This window comes from the organism of the source record quoted next, unplaced genomic scaffold (genome assembly GCF_019419815.1).
Source record: "Pyrus x bretschneideri cultivar Hongxiangsu unplaced genomic scaffold, Pyrus_bretschneideri_v1 Contig17, whole genome shotgun sequence".
Taxonomy (NCBI): Eukaryota; Viridiplantae; Streptophyta; class Magnoliopsida; order Rosales; family Rosaceae; genus Pyrus; species Pyrus x bretschneideri.
In genome coordinates, this window is record NW_025999468.1 from 177,220 (window position 1) to 189,259 (window position 12,040).

Below are 12,040 nucleotides of genomic sequence, written 5' to 3' on the forward strand. Positions count from 1 at the left end.
GACTTTTTTGGGCAGGCTCACGAAAGTCGATATGAGGTAACGCTTCAATCTCTTTTATGAAATGACTTTGGTAATTTTCCTTTCATTTTTACTTACTTGTGTTGATTAGACACACGATTGTCGGATGCGGCTCTCTTTACACGAATCAAAGGCTAAATTGCAACTCAAGTAATAATTGCATACTCAATCAGCAGAACTCAGGAGGGTACATGGGGAGTGATGTGGGTGTGTTGTGTCACTGGTGTTGCGGAATTCGAAGACATAGAGAGAATAGGTAGGAGGAAGGAGATCGAGAGAATCGACTATGGCGGAAGAGTCGAGACTTAAAAGCAAAATGAGGTGAAGTCGAGAGAGAATAGTTGATTTGGATTATACGGTTGAGATTAAATCTTCACCAAATAAGACGGCTATAATAATTCTATATTTCTCAATCCACTCTCCCACCCTTTTAAGGCTAGTTTGGTATAGTTGTGTTTTTTTTTTAACTATTTTACTGTGCAATGAGAATAAACAGTTGTAAAATAAAGTTATTGAATATTTGGTAAACTTTTTTTTTTGTAAAAATGCTTTTAACAAAAAAAAAAAAAAATCTTTCAGTGTTTGGTAAAATTTTATATAAATTGCTATGAATATGCTAAATGACTAATAAGGATATGATATTTAATATACTATAATAATTGTCAAAGACAATATTAAAACAAAGATATTGTAATATATGTGAGGATATATTTATCCTTTGAAAATTTCATTAATAGGCACTAATTACCATGCATTATGTTTCCGATTTTTTAATAAGCTGCTTTTATTAAAAACATCATAATTCGAAACCGGTCCTTAATTTAAATAATATCGTTTATTCAAAAAATAAAAAATAATTTTATGTTATATTCTAGTTTCTCTTAATTGTAAGTGTACGAATTTAGATTCGCTTTTTTGTTATTGCAAGTTCGAAGTAAAAGTTGGACACTACGTTGAGGTGAGACGGTAGCACCAAAATTAGTCATCCTCGTCATCCTATCCGTTTCCTTTGTCCAAAATAAATTGACGTGGAAGACTACAAATGGATAATAGGATAAAAACTAGACAACTCAACTCCTTTCCCCAAGTGGTAGCCAACCATTGGATGAGGTAACCAAGCAGGTCCCACGCACAACTTTCTTTAATTTTCATTCAACGAGAGATTTTGATGGTACATCACATATCATTATACAAATTGTAAAGTATATGTATTAAAAAAATTAATAACTTTAAAAAATCAACTTTCTCATTATTTATATAAAAATACATGTACCATATGTTTCGTCGCAATAAAAAATTTCTTCAAATACTGAAAAACAGCTGCAGAGGAGACAGCCGGACTGAGAGAGTCAGTTACAGGACAGTTAGTCCACTCCATCGCAGCTAACTAAAAAACATTTTATAACATAGAAGCTTCTAGATCCGTCCCATCCATTGCGGACGGCGCGAGATCCACGGGCACGGTCAAGTGGTTCAGCGCGCAGAAGGGGTTCGGCTTCATAGCTCCGGACGACGGCGGCGAGGATCTATTCGTCCACTAGACCTCGATTCAATCCGACGGCTTCTGGACCCTCTGGGAGGGAGTTCGTCATTGATTTCAGTGAGGACTGACGCACAAAAGCCATCGACGTCGTCGGCAATATCACTGAATCCCGCCATCCAGGCTTTGACCGAGGCCACGGACGTGGCGGATATGGCCGGAGAGGCAGGGGAGGTGGTTATGGAAGGTTAGGTGGAGACCCTGGAGGGTATAATGCAGCGAGAGGAGGCGGAAGGCGTGGCGGTTACGGAGGAGGTCGTGGGGGTCGCGGCGGTGAATGCTACAATTGCGGTGGCATTGGCCATTTGGCGAGGGACTGTCGTCCCGAAATTTGGCGGCGGTGGACACGGTGATCGGGGATATGGTGGTAGAGGAGTGGGCGTGGCGGTGGATGCTATAATTGTGAAGAGGAGGGGCATTTGGCAAGGGAATGTCCCAATGATCAGAAATGAGGATTTGGAGCGTATAAAATCCTGTGGTTTCCCGCGCTCTGTTAAGTTTTGGATGATTATTTTGCATATATTAGATTAGATGGTAGTTGTTTGCTTCTACTCCCATTCATTGTTTTTCGGTTCCTCAACTTTTATACCTATTTTTGTTGTTCAAATATGGAATCTATGAAAGCTGAAATTAATGATCATGTTTTGGTGTCATTTTTACCACTTGAATTCGTTCGTTCTTTGAATTAGTTTTCCTTCTTCTCGCTTTTATTACTATTGAACTGGATTTTTGTTGGACCTTGTAGATTATACTTCGAGCAATGTTATTTAGACACACAAAACTGACTACATTGTTGGCACATTTTTTAGGCGCGTTGCAGTTACAATGGTACGACTCAGCAGTGTGACCAATTTTGAGTGTCGATGGGATTTGATGAATTTGAGTAATCGTAGTTGGGCACCAAACAGGCAAATACCAATTTGATCTTTGTTCCTCTTGGATATCTTTAGAGGGTGTTTGTTTGGCCTCACTAACTGCGACTGGACTAGACTGGATTAAGTATTTAGTGTATCCCATGTTTGGTAGGTAGAGGGACTAAGTTTAATGGGATAAACCCGGACTCGCTCAGACAAAGTCCTTCGCTAAGAGTTCTTCGCGAGGACCCCCAATTTTCACTGTACTACCAAGCCCAGAGAAAGAGAAATTCGTCACTCGTCTGCGAGAGAAGACGTCCTACTCCTTCGCACTCGTCATCCTCGCCATCCTCTGCGTCCTGCTCGCCGTCCTCTGCTCCTCGTCAGGTAAATTTCGAATCTAATGATTTTCTTCTTCGATTTTCTTTTGCTAATCGTGAACGACTTCGATATTGTCTGGTAAATTATTATTGGGTTATGAACGACTTCGTTGTTTTGGTTTGAAAACTTTTCAATAACTGATCTGAGCAGTTGAAAATAAATTAGGGTTTTGATTTTTAGGTTCAAATTGATATTAAAGTTTGGGTTTTACTAGAGTGGATTTGATATATATATATATATATATATAAATTTCATCTAATATTTGTTCTGCCATCGTTGAATTTCATCTAATAATTGATATGTATATAGTCTATGATTGTATGTGTCTGTATGCATGTATGTACTCTCTGTGTGTGGGTGTCTCATTCCATATGGGTATGCTGATTTTGGGTGTGTGTGTGTGTCCTGGAATTCAGCATATTCAAATCCTTGCAATTGGACCGGAGTTCGTTGTTCTGATTTCAAGGTAACTTCTCTAAATCTCAGTGGACTTAATTTGTCTAGCACTTTGTCTCCGAGCATTTGTAATCTTCCTTACTTAACTGAATTCAATGTGTCCAAGAACTTCTTCTCTGGTCCTTTCCGTAGTGAGCGAAGAAGGTGGGTTTAACTACAATGAATCATGCTCTGAAAAATATCTTGTTTATCTACAGTAAGTTGGAACTAATGGTCCTGCTTCAATTTCCTACATCTAATGGCTCATGTTCATGGGTTGTTTGTCTTCTTGATTGATAAATCATATTGCAATATATATGTGAAGCCAATGAATTCTGGGGCTTAATTGCAAGCAATAATCTTACCGTTGCCTCCATATCCTGTTTTGATCTGGGTTCAGATTTTCGTTTGGGAGATGCATCCTTATCTTTCTTTGTTTGATTATTCGTCTACTGTGATCATTGGAGTTTGTATATATAGAAGAAGGAGCTCCATGGCAAAAATGAATACAAATAGAGCAACCTCAAAAGCTGTAAATTGATTGCTCAAAGGCTAATTTTTTTTGTTAATTAGTTAGATATCCTGTACAAATAGAAAATAGAATAAGCGACTTGTTTCTTTTCTGGCTTGTGATAGCTACATATTTGAATGCCTTCAACCTCTACTTCTTGATTCAACAGATTAAAAAGACCAAAGAAAAAAAAACTATAATCCTTAATTCAAACTAAGTATACGAGTATTCTTGTTTGATCTCTAATCCTTGTTTCCATTTAGTTCCTCTTGCAAGCTTGTTGGGTTTTTAGTATCAAAACTTATAGAAGTAAGTAATCAAAACTGAGCACAAAAAGGATTTGTTAAGTAATGAAGTTACCTAAAATTCAAGCATTTGTAATGCTTAATAAGCTTGTTTCTAGGCACTTGGTAACGTATATAAATCAAGTAATGAAGTTACCTAAAATTCAGTTAAGGGTTTGGCAAATTGTCATTATCTCGAGATTCAGACTTGTGCACAAATAGGTTTCATGGAGAAATGTTGACCACTTTCTGCAAAATGACCAACCGTAGAAAGCTTTACCTCTGTGAGAATTATGTGTTTGGTGAAGTGCCTGAGGAGATAGAGAATTTAGCTTCACTTGAAGAGCTTTTCATTTACAGTAATAATCTTACCGGTGTCATTCCCACGTCAATTAGTAAGTTGATTTGTGTTGATTTGACTGTGAAGTTTGAAAGAAATGCCGGTTGGTGAAGAACCTTGGGTGGGGATTTGTGTTGATTTGATTGTGAATTTCAGAATCTAAGTTGAGTTTTTTCAGATTGTGTTCAATTTGACCCTTCACGCAGTTCGTGCCTTTGATTTTGGTGTCAAATTATAATGCCCAATTGAAAGATTGGTATTTTTATACACATTGGATGTAATTATGTAGTTATTTTCACCATGTATGTCGAATTTTTACCATATTCTTTGTACTTCTGTTTATTCAGTACAATTGGTGGTTGTGATCTTTTAGGCATGGAATTTATACACAGAAGGCAAGTCCATTGAAATGCTCGATACATCAATAGGAGACTCCAGTAATCCACATGAAGTTTTGCAGTCAATCCATGTGGGTTTTTTATGTGTGCAGCGAAATCCGGCAGATAGGCCAAGCATGCCAGCTGCAGTTCTGATATTGAGTGGTGTGGATTGCCTGAACCTGAAAAACCTGGTTTTTACAGTGAAAGGGATCTAGATGACAACAAAGTCGATCCTTGTGCAAACAAGGTTACAGCTTTTTCATCTGACGAAGACACTTTTACCCTACTCAAGGCTCGATAGTTGATATTTCATGTTGCTATTTATTTCATCATAACTTGATCTGATGTCTATTGAAGTGAGTCAAGTCAATCAGATATTTATTGAGTAATCCTACTTATACATTTTCTTGCTTTACATATGCTTTGCTCTGATATCAGCGGTGACTCAATTGGAGAGGAATTCAATTTGATTAGATGATACATTAGAATTTCTGTGATTTGGATTCAACAGATTGTTCACTGTTCTTTCTAATGTTTGCTGTAGTATGGGATGAACTAATAATTTTATTCTTTTCGGTACAACTTAATTAAACATGGTTCAAAAACACACCAACATGAAAGGTAATAAGGCAAACGACCAAGCAAACAAAGCTGCAAAAACAAACCTTTAACTTTAATCTACAACTTTAAACCAAAGATGAATAATTAAGAAAAACATCTTGAATCATGTCGATTGTTGGGAGAACACTTTGTTATATTGATGTTTGGAACAATGCTACTCTTGAATCATGTATGTTTCTTTTGTTGGCAAGAAAATTTGGTTTTTGTATTTTTATTGAGTCTCACTCTCATCCAATATTATTAATTTTAATAATATCTTTAATAAAAAAGCAATTAAAATAGAACAATAATGTAGTCCTAATCTGAGCAAACACCAAATTGGTGAACAATATTATTTTCACTATTTTGCTTCTTAGTCCGACACTGCACCAAACGCTTCACTAAGCTAGTCCAACTTAGTCTAGTCTAAGCCAATCCAACTTAGTCCCTGCAACTAGTCCAATCCGAAACTGTCTGGTGCAACAAACGCACCCTTAAAGTCTAAATAACAAAAAAGGGTCCTCCATCTGAGAGGGACGTTTAACTGTTATCTCATTTTTCTGGTCATTAGTTGTGGATAATATATCCTGTCCCTTGAAATTGTTGTGGATATTATGTCCTGTCCCTTGAAATTGCTGTGGATGTTGTTTTATTGTCGCTGCTCAAATTTTATAGGTAGAAGACGATTTTATGGTTTAGCTGTTGCATTGAGTTACCATCAACTTGAATGGTAGCAGAAGGGCAGAGCAACAACATGCTAATTAATTCATTTCTTCCACTTCCCTTGGACACTTATCCTAGATGATCATCCATGAGAGGTTGAAATTTGACGAGTCGAGATTAGATTTTTTCCCCCTTTAGCATGATCAAGTTTGGCATTTTAAGATTCATAAAGCCGAGTTCACAATTAGTAGGATAAAACTTTGTTGTTGTTGTTCGGCATGATCACACTTGGTCTGGCCTTAAGTGTCCTTTTTCATTTCAACAATCGTAACCTTTCACGACATGTCATTTTCCTTTGCATTGAACTTCCATTGTTGAACTTTTGGGAAGAAAGTATAGATGCATCCGGACTGGCTTACCAAAATTGCTGGTCCTAGGTTGAAGTCGAATGTTCGAGGGGCATAAACAGCCTCTTTGGAAAAAGTGGTATTGCTGTGTTCCCCTTGCCCTCCAATCTAAATGAAAACTTGCACATGGTTTCCTTTCTTGCTCAAAACAGAAAGCATTTGATGTTCGCTGTTCTTACTTCTTGTTCTATTTCTTTTTCCTTCGTAATCGTCTAATGGATTTTGACCGTAAAGCATACCAAACATATATGTTTTTAGTTGAAGATTCCCAACTTGAATATATGAGAACAAAGAAATGCCAAGGGCTGCTGGAATGTCTGAATTGACAATGCCTTTTGCACTAGCATACACTATGATTCTTTTGTTTCTTTGTGGCCATAGGAGGTTTGGTGAGGCGACAGAATTCGTGACTAAATAGGAAAGAAAATGATGTGAACTTAACGTACTCGTGAATGATTTGATTATACGTGATCGTCGTGGTTGTACAACAGAATAGGAACTGGTACTGGTTTTACAGGAGCCGATGAAGAAGGGGTGCGGAGAGCCGCTAAATGAAATGAGGTCCTTTATGAATCATCTAAGAAAACAAAGGGGCTCTAATTTACGTTATCAAATTTCCAACGGCCCAAAACCACAAACCACACAACAAGAAGCCCTCAGCAAAAGCAGGAGGAAGTTGGTTATAATACGGCAGATCCACGTATAATACAATGAGCAGTAATAAGGTCACGATTGTGGGCTACCAACTGTAACATTCTTCGAAAAACATTATATTAGCAATTGCAAGCACAATAGCACGTTGTCAAAGACAAAGACGGATCCTTGCATAAGCACTATCGAACTCTCAGTGCAGTGCAGGTTACAAAGTGGCAGCCTTTTACCCTGATATATCTTCTCACCATCTCAAGAAACTTCCATGGGTCCAAGCGATTTTGACCAACACCCACCCCAGCCCCCAAACTATGTCAACTTTTTCTTCTCTTTTTATCTAAATAGGCTAATGAGGTTCCCTTCTCTTTCCTATATCCGTGTTTGGATTCAAGGGTCCCCACAGAAAAATAAAAAATAAAAATAAATAAATAAATAAAGGAGTTGAACCCTAAGACCATCTTCAACTTTTGGATTAAAATCTAAAATTTTTCACCCAAAAAATTTAGGTTTTAACCCCAAAACAGTTTTTCTACTCCAACTAGAAGGCCTAAATTTTAGCTCCAAATTATTAAAGAATGTATCGCTATTTTTTTTTTAAATTAACTTTAAAAAAAAATTATGTAGACTATCTTAAATTAATTTTATGAACATTTTAACCTAAAAATATTTAAATTTCTGATAAATATTGAAAATCACTAAATCGATACATGAAACTCCTGAAACACTATGGAAGAATATGAAACACATGATAGAAAAATTTGGAAATGAGAAGAAATGGTTTTGGGAGATGGTACAAAGAAAAATTGGAAGAATCGTAGGAGAAAATTGAGTTTTGTGTAGATGTTTGAACAAATACATAGGTATTTATGGAGTTTTTTTTTGTGAATTTTGAGTTAAATAATTTTAGCCGTTGGATTTAAATTTGGGCCATTAGATCTCTTTTTTTTTTTTTTTTTACCATTAGATTTGATTATATTCGATCTTAACCATTGAATTCAATAAATATATAAATATAAAACTGAAATAAAAGTTTGAATGTGGACCATTGAATCAACCAACGACCCATTTGATTGTGGCCACAATGTCATATACAAAGCCATTAGGCTCATCACTTCCATCAGACAACCAAAAGACAAGCCCACATGGATGGGCCAGGAAAGTTGAGCCAGCCTAGCGCATGTTTGGGCTGGCGAGTCCAATTCACTCTTCTTGTTCCACTCTCACATATGGGCTTCACTATTAGTTTTGGGCTAAATCTTGGTTGGTATTTGGGTTTTTTTTTTTTTTTAGTTCTGACACTTAAAACCAATTTTAGCTCAAGGGTTGGAAAGAAATTTGGCGCTGGGGGGGGGGGGGGGGGTGTGGAATAGAAGGGAAATTTTAGGACTTACTCCAAGGGCAAATCCCAATCTCTGCTAACCAGTTGCTTCATCAATCTCCGAAAAGGGAGGACTTCCAAAGTGCAGACATACTATTATTGTAGTGTCTTCTGTTAATGAGATAATTTCATGTAAAGATAAACTTGCACACATAATATTGTATCATTGATATAGAATGTCATAGTGATAATGTACTTGTGCTACAAAAATTGCTCTCTCAAAAAAACAAAAGTCTGACTAGGGTTAGTCACACACTTGCATCGAATCGAACTAAATTTGAAAAATTAATTAATTCAATAACAATGATTGTTGTATGAACGTGTATGGCATATGAACACACTAAACCATCTGATCAGCAAAATCTATTGATCTACGAGACATTCCTTCTGGATAGGAATGTAGAAACAAACAAAGGGGTTTTTGGGATGAAAAAAAAAAAAAAAACAATTGCAGGGTTTTTATTTTTTTATTTTTTCTACAATTAACATAGGTCCCCAACACACGTTTTGCCTTATCTACACTGCTAACTTGCTGGACCCTCATCAAGATTTTGATTCTGCTTTCACAAGCTTACAACTTGAATGGCTACAAAAGGATTGCTAATAGTTGATTTGATTTCAAATCCAACCCAGAAAAATTTCTCTCTTTAATTAACTTGTTGACTAAAACATAACGGAATTCCATTCGATTGGCTGGTCAAAAGCATTTTCTTTTCTCAATGCATGTGGGCAGATTCAATGATTTGGGAGATGTAGAAAAATGAAAATAATTGAAACATTCCATGACAAGTCCTTATCATGGAAAGTTCATGTGATCTTTTTTCTATTCGATGGATTCTAATAGTTATAATCAAAATTATAATGAAGGAATTCAAATTAGAGCCCAAAAAGGATATATATTACGCTCAAAGTTTTGGTTCTCACTTTAAAAAGTTGCTTCATACAAATTTCATGTCAATGTCCATCACCTAATTCTTATTATTTACCTTATGAGTTGTGAGTCAGGGGGAGCTCCCTTTTTTTTCTTTCGGGCGGTGCTATCCCACATCCTTTTTTACCTCTCATGCAAACTCTGTTAATTTATGTCATTTGATTTTTTTTTTTTTTTAATTCATTCGATCTGATGGCTAAATATTAAGAATAATGTACGAAAAGTAAAAAAAAAAAAAAAAAAAAAAAATGTACATATAGTATTACCCTTTCTTCTTTTAATAATCAATTATATATCTTTGGCAAAGGTCGAAGAGAAGAATAGTTTCTTCTATTTTCTGAGTTTCATTGGCTTTAAAGAGGTGGAGTACATTGGCAATGGGCATCCACTTTGTTGTTTCAATGGCTTTTCCACTTTATATTATGTACTTTTTTCTTTCTCAGCACTGGAGATATTTAGCTCATTTATCCCAGGGACCTCAATTTTTAGGTCTAAGTATGGAGTATGGAACCCACCCTGTAGAATCAATATCAATGGTGGCCTATTTCTTGGGCCACAAGCCAGAAACGTATATATATGTCTTTCTTTATGATTATTACGAAAATAACAACACTTGTTTAGTGAAGCTCTCAAAGTTATTTGGTAACGTGAAAACTATACATAATGATATAAGTTGACGAGACGAAGAGATTTTTTGCTATGCCACGGCCCACCACGTATTTTACCCTAATGCATTATAAACCAGACTAATCAGTTGTAGCCTTATAATTTAACTTGAACATCATATGATAGTGTTACGTTCACATAAAATTTCTCAATCAGACTACGCTTAGATTGTTTGTAATGTACTCAAATGGGTGATAGAGCCTACAAAATTTTCTTGATTTGGTCGGTGAAGACTTAGTGAAAACCAACTTGTGCAATGTGTTATGATGGGCTAATTAGATTTTTTTTTTTTTGATATGAACATGTCATTCGGGCTTGATCCCACAAATAATTTTTCTCCTCTTCTCTCACCTTCATGTGTTATGCCAATAATTGGTTTTTTTTTTAATCAAAATAGTTTTTTAGATTGTCATAACTTTTTACTTTAGTTTCTAAAAATTCGATAGAAGTCCCTGAGTTTATCCATCATAAATCATTTTGGCCTTTCCATAAAAAAATCTGTCAATATTCTTGTTAAATTGTCAAGTGAACGATTACGTGATTATCTTTTTAAGGGTACTTTTGTTAAACCAGCCCCTTCACTTTTAAAGAACTCAACAAAAAATAAAAAATAAAAACCAAAAAATAAAATTAAACGTATATTCCGCAGTGTAAAAGATAGTGAAATGAGCCCATTTTGCAACTGGAATTTTTTTTGCATAAACAAAAAAATACCAATAACCATTTTTTGGTTGTTTGCACGAATGCGCAGTCCACTACATCGTATGTAGAACGTCAAATTAATTTTTTAACAAGAATATTGACAGATTTTTCATGGAATGATCAAAACGATTTATGGAGAACCTTTTTTTTTTTTTTTTTTTTGTTTTATAGTCGAGCAATAGCGTTAGTAAGTTAAATGTTAATTTAGCCACCAATGGGGTTCGAACCCGTCCCGTCATGCAAGGGGACAACATCTTTCCACCGATGTGGTCAAGGGCCACTTGCTGGATCACTCCTATTGATTTTCATTATCAAGGACTAAAGTGATGAGTTATGTCCATCTCAATGACCATTTTAGTTAAAAACCAGCAATAATTTGTGTTCCATTGGTCTAGTTGTGCCAAGGACTAGGTGACTGAATTTCTCAAATTAATTTGACAATATATCTTTGTCGTTAAGGGTGTACAATGCAAATTGGGTGTAAAGGTATTTACATATAGAACACATCACATCAAGAGTTGTGGCATCGACAATTGATCGCACACGTACGAGCTGCTATTAATCATTGATGAGTTGTGAGACTTAGTTTTATTAATGGTTGATATTAATATGCTCATGTACAGTCAATGTTATTCCTCTTTAATTATAATTAGGGCGAGAAAATACCGTCAACTTTTGCAGCTCGAGATTCATATGATATATCTGCTTATTATTAATGTTTCTCAAGCAAAGTCTACACGCAAAGTCCAAGAGCTGTACCATATTACCAATACATGGGGCCTTCTAAGCACCCAATCAAAAACAGCTATCTATATCGCCCATTTGAGGTCGATTTGGGCGCTGAAAAACCTAGCCAGCAAGACGTGAAAAAAGTGAGCTCAACTTTGGCCTTTTTCACACTCTGGTGCACATTCAGATTGGCCCTCATAAGCCAATTATCTCTTTCACCATCCATTGCTCAGCACGTGGCGTGCATGCCGTACGTAAATCTAGGTCATATAAACTGTATATGTTCTTCAGGGGTTAAAAGTAGCAAACATGGAGCCACACGGTTGAAGGCCAAGCGTATACTTCGTGTGAACTTACTCATTGCAGGATATTCAAGTTATGATGACGTAGATGTGATTTATGACTTGTAACAACTTAACAAGGTTTTGTTAAACATGATCTGCAATAATAACATTCAAAGGAGAATGATGACTTCAACTATCAGCAAAAAGCAAAGGATTACAATCATTCCTAAAGAATTTCAACATTAATTAACTAAATATAAAAGATATGTTAAATGGGATTATGAAA

The 12,040-nt window shown here is 35.9% G+C and overlaps 1 pseudogene; it reads left to right on the forward strand.

The window, feature by feature from the left end:
- Positions 1 to 304: 304 nt before the first annotated feature.
- On the forward strand, positions 305 to 5,241 carry LOC103933711 (annotated as a pseudogene).
- Positions 5,242 to 12,040: the final 6,799 nt, after the last annotated feature.